The sequence below is a fragment of the Protopterus annectens genome, chromosome 7.part0 (genome assembly GCF_019279795.1).
Source record: "Protopterus annectens isolate FY-2018-M chromosome 7.part0, PAN1.0, whole genome shotgun sequence".
NCBI lineage: Eukaryota > Metazoa > Chordata > Ceratodontiformes > Protopteridae > Protopterus > Protopterus annectens.
The window spans coordinates 881747003-881759399 of NC_056739.1; the positions used below are offsets into that span (position 1 = coordinate 881747003).

Consider the following 12397-nt stretch of genomic DNA (forward strand, 5'->3'; position numbering starts at 1 on the left):
GGTTTGGATGTCAGGCCTTTCAGCACTTTCATGTTAACAGAAAGAGGGAAGCTAAAGCCCTGAAAGGACAATGCTAGGAAAAGAAATATGTCCACAACCTGCTAAAAAAAAAAAAAAAAGAGAGATGGAATGGTTAATGCAACAGTGATTACGCAAACGTTTACTTTTATGTTAAGTTTACTTCCACAACTGTGCTATGTTCATCATTATGATTACTGCTGCGGTAGCCTTAGCTATATGTGTAGATTACTATAACTTAGAAGAAATGGGAGGAGAAAGGAACAGCATCCAGGAGCCCCCTGGAGAATGGTACGAGCAAATTCTGTCCTAGACATGGATAAGGAACCTACTTTACAGTGCTTTGTAAAGTACTCAGAGGACCAAGGTTGCTGCCTACTAAAATATTTGTACAAACCAACCTTTCCAAAAAGCTATAAATGAAGAATAGGCTCTTGGTACAGCACCCACTGAACCTGCCTGGAAGAGATTTATTTTGTGGTGGGAATAACAAAAAGTAATCGCTTGAGACAACTATTTGCAAATAGTCTGCTTTGACTCAGGCTGTCCTTTCCTCTTACCTTCACAAGAAATTAACAATCAGAAGTTCTGACATTTTCTTTTTCTGTCAACATAGCACCAGTGCTGTCTGTGGAGATCCACGGTATGAAGTATCCCTTCTCCCTCATTTTTAAGTTGCAGAAAGAAGATAGGAATATGGACATATTGGTTTAGGTTCAACTCTGACATCACTTCAGGTATAAAAGGAGGATTAGTTTTCAAGGAAACCTTATCCTTGTGGAAAATGAGATAAAACTGACTCACCACAAGAGCTTGCAACTCAGATACTCATTGCTCCTATTTCTGCAATAAGAGCAAAACTGTTTTTCATGTCAATAATCTCATGCTAGCCTGAGGAGATGGATTAATGGAGCAAGTTTTAGGTTTTTCTAACAAAATTAAGATCTCATGGAGGAGCCACTAATTTTCTAGGAGGCTTCTTATGCAGAACCCATTTTAAAAACATTTTCACATTAAACTGCATTGAAAGAGGGGCATCCATAGGCAGACATGCTGAAATGGCTGCTAAATGAACCTTGAAAGAAAAGTAAAACAGGTCCATAGGATGGTAATTCACACAAACACTGTAAAAACAAGTGAAACACTAGCCCAAAGTGGGTGCTGGCTATTCAGTTGACATCAACTAGAAAACCTTTTCCATTTGCTAATGTACGATTTTCTAATAGCAGGCTTTCTTGACTTCAATACCTGCTGGATGTGCTCAGGGAAAAAGATACCTTAAAGGCAATTGTTTGGGTTTGGGATGTATCATATTCCCCAATCTTGTGTGAGTAAATCCAGTCTGTGAGGAAGTTTGTAATAATTGCCCCTGTTGCCCAGGCCAGAAGCAGGTCACCTCAGTGATCTTAGGAGAACCTTTCTTTTTTTTTTAAAACAAGTTTATTGTTTTTAACATACAAGAAAATATCATAACAATTTTATACAAGTGATTAAATAGATATGATTATAACATTCAACAAAACAACCAAAGTATTTACAAAGACATCCACTACAATCAGATCAATTGATTTAAACTAAAATACCATGTTATTGAAGTTAAGATCTGTTTAACAAGTTTTGTAAATTATCCCATACAATATAATAAGACGTTTTTCTAGTAGTTCTTAACTTCACCGTATTCAATTCCATATGGCACACTATATTCATAACATTTTTAAATTCATTAAACGAAGGAGGTGTATCTGAAATCCAATTTCTAGTTATTATTTTTCTAGCCACTGCTAGGATAGACCATAACAAGGGAAGCTTAACCTTTTTAACACTTTGAGGTACAGGTGTGTTAAATAATATAAGAGATTTAGAAATAATAAAATTATCTGTAAAAAGAGCCTGCAAAAATTCATTAATTGACTTCCAATATTCTTTCAATTTTATACGGTCATAAAACATGAGCCCAGTCTGCATTAATTTCTACATTACATCTTTTACATAGATTATCTTTATTATTTATTTTATTCATCATCAAAGGTGTATAAAAGGATCTATGTAAAAATTTCCATGTAAAAAGTCTCCAGATAATGGAAGACGTAGTTTTATAGGCAGATTCCAATATATATTGTTTATCTTGTTGATTTGGTGGATCACCATTAATGGAAATGAAATAATTCCAGTAGGTATCTACACTGTAAAAAGTTTCTTGTCTGATAATTTTATGTATGTATGAAAGCTTACCTTTATCAGAAACCTTATGTTGTAAATTTAATATCAAGTAATCAATCAATGTTGGGACAGATTCTTTAACTGTTATAGACATTAGATCTATTTTATCAATGAGATGTTGTTTAAAGGTCTGAACCTCTAACCAGCAAGTTTCTCTTAGATCAAATTCTTGTTTTAAGAAATCTAGATTTTTAACTTTATCAGATATCAACTGATACCAGTACTTTAGATCATTATCTGTAGTTAAATGAGTTTCTTCAGAAGTGGATGACAAAAGCATACCCCGAGTATACATTATAGGGAATATAATAAAATTCCATTCTTTATATTTAGGATGCATGAATATAAAGTTACTATAGCTAACAATAATGTTTAATGGGTAACTAACTATATGTTTAGGTGTAATAGGTGAAGTGCAAAATTCTTTTAGTAACCATAACATGGAATTATTTACAATTATATTTTTATGTGTTAAGGAAATTTTCATGAAGTGAATACTAATTATCTCCCAGTAATCTTTCCATTTTGCAACATATGACTGATCGATTAATAGAGTAATAACTTTTATAATAGAAGAGATAGTATATAAATTGAAGTCTGGAAAAGAAATACCCCCTTGAGACCAACTATTAGTATGTTTCTTTAAAGCAATCCTAGGTCTATTAGGTGCCCATAGGAAATTTAACATTAGTGTATTCAATTTTTTGATAATTATTTTTGTAGGTGGAAGTATTATTGATTGTATTAAGTATATCATCTTGGGGAAAATTATCATTTTAATAATTGTAAGTCTCTCTTCCATAGTAAAAAACATATTATTCCAGGTATTAAAGAGATTTTGTATATTAAGAAGACAGGTATTATAATTATTATGTATAATAGATTTAATATCCTTAGATAATATTATACCTAAATAAGTTATCTGACCTGAATTGGGTACATATTTAGTAAAATCATTAATGAGAACATTTTTTCGTGTAAATGTAGGTAATATTTTAGTTTTTTCTTCATTGAATATTAAACCAGAAATACTTTTAAAATTTATCATTTTATCAAACAGAGACTGCATAGAAGAAATAGATCCTGCTGATGTAATTAGAACATCATCTGCAAAGAGTTGAATTTTAGATGTCGTATTTTCATCTATTTCAAATCCCTCTATGTCAGTACTGTTTCTGATCAAATTAACCCAAGGCTCCATTATTAAAGTGAATAATAGTGGAGAGAGTGGACACCCTTGTTTTGTACCTTTAAAAATTGGTATTTTTTGTGAGATATATGTTCCTATCTTAATATAAGCCAATGTTCCTTTATATAAATGCTCAATTAGATTTACAAATGCTTCTGAGAAGTTTATGCATTTCAGTAAGGTAAACAAGTAGTCCCAACTTACTGAATCAAATGCTGAGCTTATATCAAGACTAATAAGAGTTAAATCTTTCTTTTTCCTATTTGCAAAATCAATTAATGTTAGAGTTCTCCTTATATTATCAAAAGTATTTCTATTTACAATGAAGCCTGTCTGATCTACATCTATAATGCCAGGGATGATTGTTTTCAATCTATCAGCAAAAATACTCAAACATTTTATAATCAACATTAAGTAGTGAGATGGGCCGATATGAAGTACATCTAGTTGGTTCTTTATTGGGTTTTAAGATTGGCGAAATAAATGTATATAGCCAAGATGGGGGGGGGTTATTAGCTCATTTTGGGCCAAAATAAAAACCTTATGTATTAATGAGTATACTTTTAGGAAGGATTTTATATATCTCTCTGGTATAATACCATCATTACCTGGTGCTTTGTTTGATTTAAGCTTGTTTATTTGTGTAACAACCTCTGTATATGAAATACTTTTATCCAATAGTTTAATCTGTTGTTTATTAAGTTTTTTATTCATGTTTGTGGTTATAAATTCCCTTATTTTATCTTTAGGTTCCATGTTAACATTATTATGATTAATTTTGTGAAAGTGATTTCTAAATTCATCTAGTATTTCTGGTAGACTAGAAACATTCTTCTTTTTCCTTAGAGAAAAGATTTCTTTGATATGATTTTGCTTATTCAACCTTTTTGTTTTGTTTTTAAGTCTTTGCTTATTCAACCTTTTTGTTTTGTTTTTAAGTCTATGTAAGTATTTGGGGCTTATTGAGTAAGACAAAAACTTGTATTTCTCTAAAGTTATTTTAACTTTATGAGTTAAAATTTCTTCGTATTTCTCATTTAGTTTATTTCTTCAATGATCTTCTTATCCATAATATTTTCTTTATTATTATGTTTATAAGAATCTAGTTTACTTTGAATATCTAACAATTCCTTATCCCAAGATTTCCTTTTATTATTATACCATCTGATACTTTGTCCATATAGATATGATTTTAAAGCATCCCAAACAAACAATGGAGACTTCAGGAGTATTATTTATATCTAGAAAATGTACTTCTGAAAGTATATATTCTTTATAGTCTTTTAATTGAGTTAAGTATGCTGGTATCCTTTTGATCTGAATATTGTAAGTATTATCATAAACTCAAAAACAATTGAATTATGATCAGATATAGGACATGAAATGATTTTAGAGTTAATTAATTCTGTTACCATCTGGTTAGAAATAAAGACCATCTATTTTTGAATAAGTTTTGTATCTGTTAGAAAAAAATGTATATGGTAATGACTTTGAATCTATCTGATTATTAATATCATTTAAATGATAAGAATTAGCAAAATCCTTTAAATGTTTTGCATTAGATGTAATTTTCCTTTTTCCTATAGTGGTAGTGTCATTTTCATGTAGTATACAATTAAAGTCACCAGCTAAAATAATATCTCCTATAGAGAATGATATGATCTTATCAAGATGGTATTTCACTGTATTAATACCAATTCCAGGTATCCAATATATATTGATTAATGTATAAGTCTTCCCATTAATTTGTATTGTAACCATACAAAACATTCTTTTATCATCTTGATAAGACTTAACAGTTTTAGGAATGGGCATACTTTTATTCCATAAAACAGCCACTCCTCTTTTTTTCTGAGTGTGCTCTGAACTAACAAATACTGTATATTTGTTTGTGGCTAGTTTATCAATATCTTTTTTCAAGAGATGTGTTTCTTGTAGAAAGACTAAGTTGGCCTTATGTAAATTAATGTATCTTATTAAGCTTGCCCTTTTACACGGATTATTCAATCCATTAAAGTTTAAAGAAATTCCTTTTAGAGAAGTCATTTGGCAATTTTAAAACATAGAAAACTTATGATTAAAATAACAATTAACAACATAAGTAATGTTATATCTCCTCCTTTAGGTGTACCTTTAGATATAGCTGTATTTATTGAGTTTCTTATGGGATTTTGTATAAGATTTAATTTTGTTTGTAGTGACAATGAGCTTACAAAGTGTATTGTGGATGTCAAAACTATATACATACAACAGTAAACAAGAGAAAATAATGTAAGGATTAAACCTTGCACCCAGCCTGGAGTTAAAAAACCCCAACTTAGAGTAGTGCATACTACTCAAGTTAACCCCCTACCATAAGCAGCAGTACCTCAGCTGCCACCTTATCAATTTAATATTTATTATATTTAACTTAAATTAACAACTTTCAATTAGATTATCTGGTAAGACAAAACTACACATTTGATAAGATAGCATCATATATACTAAGAGAAACTCTTTTTTTAAAAAAAAACTATTCATACTACTATATACATCTATTTAATAGAATATATTAATATTCAAATAGCATTCAAATAAACTTGATATTAGGAACCAAGAAGAGAGAAAGAAACAAAAGACGTGAGAGAGGAAGAGAGAGAAAGAGAAAAGGAAAAAAAAAAAAAAAAAAAAGGAAGGGCATATCTACACATTAATTTATTCAAAGTTTGTAAAAATAAGTTCTAATGTTCAATTAGATCAATAACTTTGGCTAATATGGTTCAGACATTACATATATTAAGATGTATTTATACTCTGTCATGTAAATGCAGTTAACAGCTTCCAAAAGACTTTAAATTACTTGTATCAGAGCTTTTTTCTCATACATATTATTGTCAGTATAATAAAATATTATATTTATAGGTATTGCTATAAATCATACTGCATAGTTAAGCAAGTTCTCAAAAACACTTGCTTTATTGTGAAGAAAGCCATCTGTATTTTGTATATCGAAACTGCTGCTTTAAAATATGGCAGATGACAGCTTCTTCCAGAATAGAGTCAAAGTTATTTATGCTTGTCAATCATTTAAATCAAATGAAACATAGCAGTGTATATATTTAAATCATAAGTTTTTTACATACATTAATATGCTGCAGTCAAGTAAACTTTCAAAAACACTTCTATAAATGTTTCACTTACTATGCCTTCTAAAAAATCACATTTACTTACTATGAGAAACTTCATCATTTAAAATCATTATAACTTACGTATTTTATAAATTATAACAAATAACTAAGTAATTATATGAAATAACTCACATTTAAATGATAAAGAGTTCATTTTCCATCGCAGAGTCGCATATGCAGCAGTTCTATTTCCTGGTTGAGTGTTCTTCATGAATCTGCGATGTGTCAGTGTGAATTCTGGGGTCAAAGTTCAAATTGACTGCTTTCAGCTTCTCTGCGTGACTTCTGAGTCTTGAAGCTTTTAAAACAACTCGAGGACACTGTTCACGAGGTAACCCACATCCCAAATTGTCTCCCTTCAGATTTTGGCAGGAATTTTGTTAAAAACAAGTGACTGACATTCATTTAACAGTATAAGTGAAGCTAAACATAGCAAAACCTTCGCGAAGCATTTTACAAGTTATTATAGCCTCTATGAAAGTGAAACTAAGCCCAAAGTTATTAATATGTGATAGAACAGATTATTTTTGCCCCAATTCAATTTTTATACAAATCTTATTATTTACTATACCTGCATGATCAAAAAAATGTCAATATATTAATATGAAAGAGAATAAAGAGAAAGAACAAAGAAAAAGAGAAAGTAGGAAATAAGAGAGAGCAAAGCAAAGATAAAAAAATGTAAAAGGAAGCTATAAAAAGTATTTACAGTGGAATATTATTTGCTGTTTATATTAATAAAGATGGAAATAAAACATACTATTTACTATTATTTAGTTCTAATTATTATTAATTAAAGCATGACATATTATTTGTGAATAAGCATAAGCAATATAATCAAGAAAGTATAATTAGCAATAGCATTTAAACAGCATATAAACTTTTTACAAGGAATAAATAAATTATCATTCCATTTATCATATTCTCATCACATTTCTCTCCCTGCCCTCCCCCACCACTCACCCACTGCATAATCTAAGTAGAATGTTATTGTTTTAAAAAAAAAATAAAAAAGAAGAGAAGAGAGAGAAAGAAAAAAAAAAAAGAAAGTATCAAGTTACTGACCTGAATTCTCTGTCAGAAAGAGAAACATATTGAATGATAGCTTGTTATTAGTTCCTCAGATATCTTGACTGAATATGAGACAAAACAGCTCTTTGTACACAGAAAATAACTTTGATTAAATCTTTTTCAGAATATTTGTGGCTTTCTGAAAATGCAGAAACTATATTTAAAAAGATTAATAATGAAGAAAATTAAAGAAAGAGAGAGAAAAAAAAAAATACATGTCATTTGTTTTTTAGTCTCTTCTTCTTCTCTGAAGTCTTCCACGAAGTTTCAGTTGCCAACCTCTTTAATGAAGGACTAGCCCATTCCATTTCCTCTATTTTATCCAGAATCTTATTTTTTTTTGATAAACAGCAATGCAGAGTCTAAGTCATCAAAAATTTTAGGACCATCAGGAAGGAAGATTTTTAGCTTGGCAGGAAACAGAAGGTAGGTTTTAAACTGTGCTTTTTTAAGCTCCTTTATTAATGGCAGAAAGACTTTTCTTTTAGTTATTACCAAGGAAGAATAGTCATTATCAAAATGCACAGTTGTCTCATTAACTTTAACAGGAGCTTTAGCCCAAGCAGATTTAAGAATCATCTCTTTATCAGAAGATGATAGAAATCTAACTATAACTGACCTAGGATACTTTTTGTTAGAGTTAGTATTAGCTATAGATCTATGGGCTCTTTCGATACCAAAGGAGAATGCTTCTGGTAAGTCAAAAGTTTTAGGGAGCCATGCTGTTAAAAAAGAAGTAATATTGTTACCTTCAATATTTTCTGGCAGTCCAAAAATCCTAATGTTATTGCGCCTAGATCTATTTTCCAGGTCATCAAGCTTTGTTTGTAGATGTGTATTTTGTTTCAGCAAAAACTCAGTGTTGATTTCCTCTTCTTGGATTCTATTTTCCATGTCATTTACTGCCTCTTCTATGCCTGCAATCTGGATCTTCTGTTGTTGCAAGTCTATATGTAACAAGTCTATTTGTTTTGTAGTTTTTTCTATGAAGGTATCAATTTTAGTATCCAGTTTATCCATCTTGGCAGTAAGTTGCTGGATTGTAGTTATCAGAGACTGAAGTTCTTTCTTGATGCTGTAGCCTTGAGAAATTGTCTTACTGGAACTCATTTCACACAGAGAAACTGACAGGAAAATTTCCAAAGTGATTTCTGACAGGAATATTGTTAGAATTTCCTTTCTTTTTTAGATATAGTTCAAGAAATATATAAAACAAACATATTTGGAAAGAAATTAAGAAATTAATTTTTTAAGTAATTAATTCCTGTCAGTGTAGTGAAATTGGTGGAGCTGAAGAAATCTGCTGCTATCCTGTGTTCATCCTTGACCACGCCCCCCCAGGAGAACCTTTCTGATTCTTCAGAAGTATCCTGGAAATAAGTAGAGAAGGGAGAAGCATGCAAGAACACTGTTGTCCAAGAAAAATAAAGGGCTTCTGTCTTCCATGACTTCTTGCATGGAGTCCTGTAACAGAGTTTTGCCAGCTGACTGTTAAAACAGAAGGCAAAAAAAATCTGCTTGAGTTGTTCCCCACAGATTGATCAAATCTTGGAAGACCTCCTGATTCAGTTTCCATTTGTGAGGGCCTGATCCGATACTGCTCAGTATGTCTTCCTACACAGTTCTGCTCTGATGGGATGTGAGATGCTTGTAGAATGAGATTGTGCTGAAACGCTATATTCTGTGCTAACATGGCTAATCTGCACACGAGGCAAGATCTGGTTCTCCCTTGTTTATGTACTACATCAATGTTTGCCATCTACAAACACATGAAAAGATCCCATGGACCACAGATAATTCAGTGAGTTGAGTTTTTTTTTTTTTGGTAAGAGCTAACGTGTTTCATGTTTGTGTGTTTTGGACCGTCTTTTCTGTTCAAAAGACCATGTACTTTTATGTCAATTGATACTGCTCCCTAACAAAGTTTGAGGTGTTGGTTGCGACTGCACTGTAGTAGGATAGGATGGGAGACCTGGATTCTGAGAAATTTGGTGTCTCCACCAGACAATCTCCTGTTTTATAAATCCTAAAGCTAGAATTTGAAGAGTCAACAGGTGTTGATGCTGACACCATAATAAATTTCAGACAACACTGCATCTTTTGTATGTGGAGATTTGCAAGAGGTATCATTAAAATTAAGAATGATATGACACCAGGAATCCTGAGAAACTCCCTTGCTGAGACAGAAGTCTGACTGAAAAAACAGAGAGATTAACTATACATCCATTTTTTTTCCTGTGAAAGAAAAGCTCTTTGTGCTGAAGTGTCCCAGCAAACACCACAGAAAAACAATACTGTGAGGAGGAGTCAGTAAAGACTTCTGAATGTTTTCTTAGGATGCCAGTTTGTGAGGAGATCCAGTAACCAAGAGATTCCGGATACTCTTAAAAAGATCTGCAAAGACAAGCAAGCCATCTAAGTAAGTAAACTGTAGATACCCTGCAGTCTTTTGTGGGTTATCACAGGAGATAGACACTTTGAACACTCTGAGCAGTGGGTAACCCAAAAGGTACAGCAAATAACTGACATGATGCAGACATACAAAATCTTAAGAAACACCTGAAATGTGGATGAATAGGAATGGTATTATATGCATGTTCTAAATCTAGGGCCAACTAAGTAATTCATACAAAAGAAAAAGTAATCTGTATAAGGAAGAAGTTGTAATTAGTTATAAAGTGACAGCATTGTGAACTTGGTCTCTATCACAAACTGGTTCAAGAAGGAAAGGTCCAGAACTATTCTCCAAGAATTTTCTTTCTTTGGCACTAGGAAGGTCCTTGAAAAAAATCTTCCTTCTAACAGAGGAGGAACAGCTTTCTTTATCCCTGAGACAACATATGCTATAAGACCAGGAGGGAAGATAAGAGTTTGGTCTTGTGGATGAGGAGGAATCTCAGCAAAGTACAGACAGCCTCCCATTGTCATCTGCAGTTTTGATTGCTTTAGACAGATGGGTCCTGAGTGTGATCAATCTGTTGCAGGAGAGAGAAATGGACGCTCAGACTTTCTGGGAAGATGAAAGGACTGCCAAGGTGGGAGGTGAGGAGATCATTCATAGACGGTCTTTTGTTCTAGGAGATTGCTATTTTTTTTGTTTTGAAACCCCCATATCACTGTTTTTTAAACATGCTTAGCATTTTGCTGGGACTGTTTACTTTGCTTTTTGCTAAAGTTAGATGAAGGAGCTAAGAAATCCCTGGAAAACTTACAAAAGCTGGGCGGAAATATCTTAGAGATTCCTGGCATCAGCTCTAACATTTTATGATGACCTCTACAGCAGAAAGTCCAAAAAACTAGCTCTCTATTCAAGAGAGAAATCAAAACTTCACTGTTTACATCCTTTGGAAGGTTCTACAAATGCAGCCGGATAAACCTCAAAATTCTTCCTGTGTTATTAGCACTGGAAGTGGTATCAACAAAATTATAGGCATATTTCAAGCAATGAGTAGTGACTTGGGAAACAGAAGAAACCAAATTGTACACAGCAGACTTCGCACAGAAAATGATGCCAAAACATTCCTCATACAGTCCCAATTAGCCAGAACAAACTAACATATGAGCCTAACAAATGAGAATTCTAAAAATTAAAGTTGCAGAAGCATACACTTTCCCCCCAGACTTATCAAAAGGCCATTTCCCATCCTTGTCAGAAGGAGAGGGATTGGTATGAATTAAAAGTTATGTATTTACTACAACTAGGCATCTGTGTTGTTAATTTTTATTCCTCCTCAACCTAGGAGTCTGATTCGACTCAGCCATATATTCCAGACTTTGGATCCAACTCTTGAGCTCCTCTCTCTACCCACAATGACCTATTCCATCCCCAATGCCTAAGACAGTGTTTAAGAAAAATATCCCTATAGTTAAACAAAACAGGTATAGAATGACAGAAAAATGCAGGGCTCAAACCCAAAGCTGTAGGTTCGAAATAGTCCAACAAGTCTCTCCAGAAAGGATGGGGGATGGATTAGAGGGAAGCTGCAGAAGAATGAAAATCGACAACACAGATGCCTAGTTACGGAAAGTACATAACTTTTAAATCTGATGTTGTCCTTGCCATTCTTCCTCAATGTATGGAACACAGTTCCCAGCTACAGTGATCTTCGGTGGCCCTCATGGAAGTACATTCTGGAGTACTGCCAAACCAAAAGCAGCTCTGTTTCTAGAAATGATATCCAATTTGTAATGAGAAACAAAAGTATGAGCACTGGACCATGTAGCTGCAGCACAATCATCATCAATAGATGTTCTTCACCAAAAAGCAGATGATGTGGCCATGGATCTGGCTGAATGAGCTTTAGGTAATGATCTGCCTTTCTGAGAATATAATCCAAGAAATAGTCTGTTATCCATTTGGCTAAAGTGGTTTTAGAGACTGGACAACCAACGTATTTTGACGAAAAAAAGACAAGAGTTAATCAGATTTTCTAATTTGTTTTCTCCTGTGAAGATAAAAATGTAGTTGTCTGTGCAGAGCAAGGAGATGCAACAAGCACTCTCCTTTATTTGAAAAATTTGGAAAGAAAACTGGTAAGTGAATAGATTGATTAATGTTATTTTCAGAAGCCACTTTAGGTAAGAAGGAAGGCTTAGTCTGTAAGGAAACAGTATCCTTATGAAAAATGATGCAAGGAGTTCTTGAAAAAAGAGCCTGGAGTTCAGATATTCTCTTTGCAGATGTAACGGCTACCAAATAAAACTGTTCTCCATGGTAGGAATTATTAATCAG

At 32.7% G+C, this 12397-nt stretch overlaps 1 protein-coding gene across 1 annotated transcript in view; it reads right to left on the minus strand.

Annotated features, from left to right (window-relative positions):
* The window catches only part of LOC122806764 (sorting nexin-1-like), a 1692021-nt gene that overhangs the window by 1389 nt on the left and 1678235 nt on the right, over nt 1-12397 (minus strand). The gene's annotated exons all lie outside the window — the stretch shown is intronic.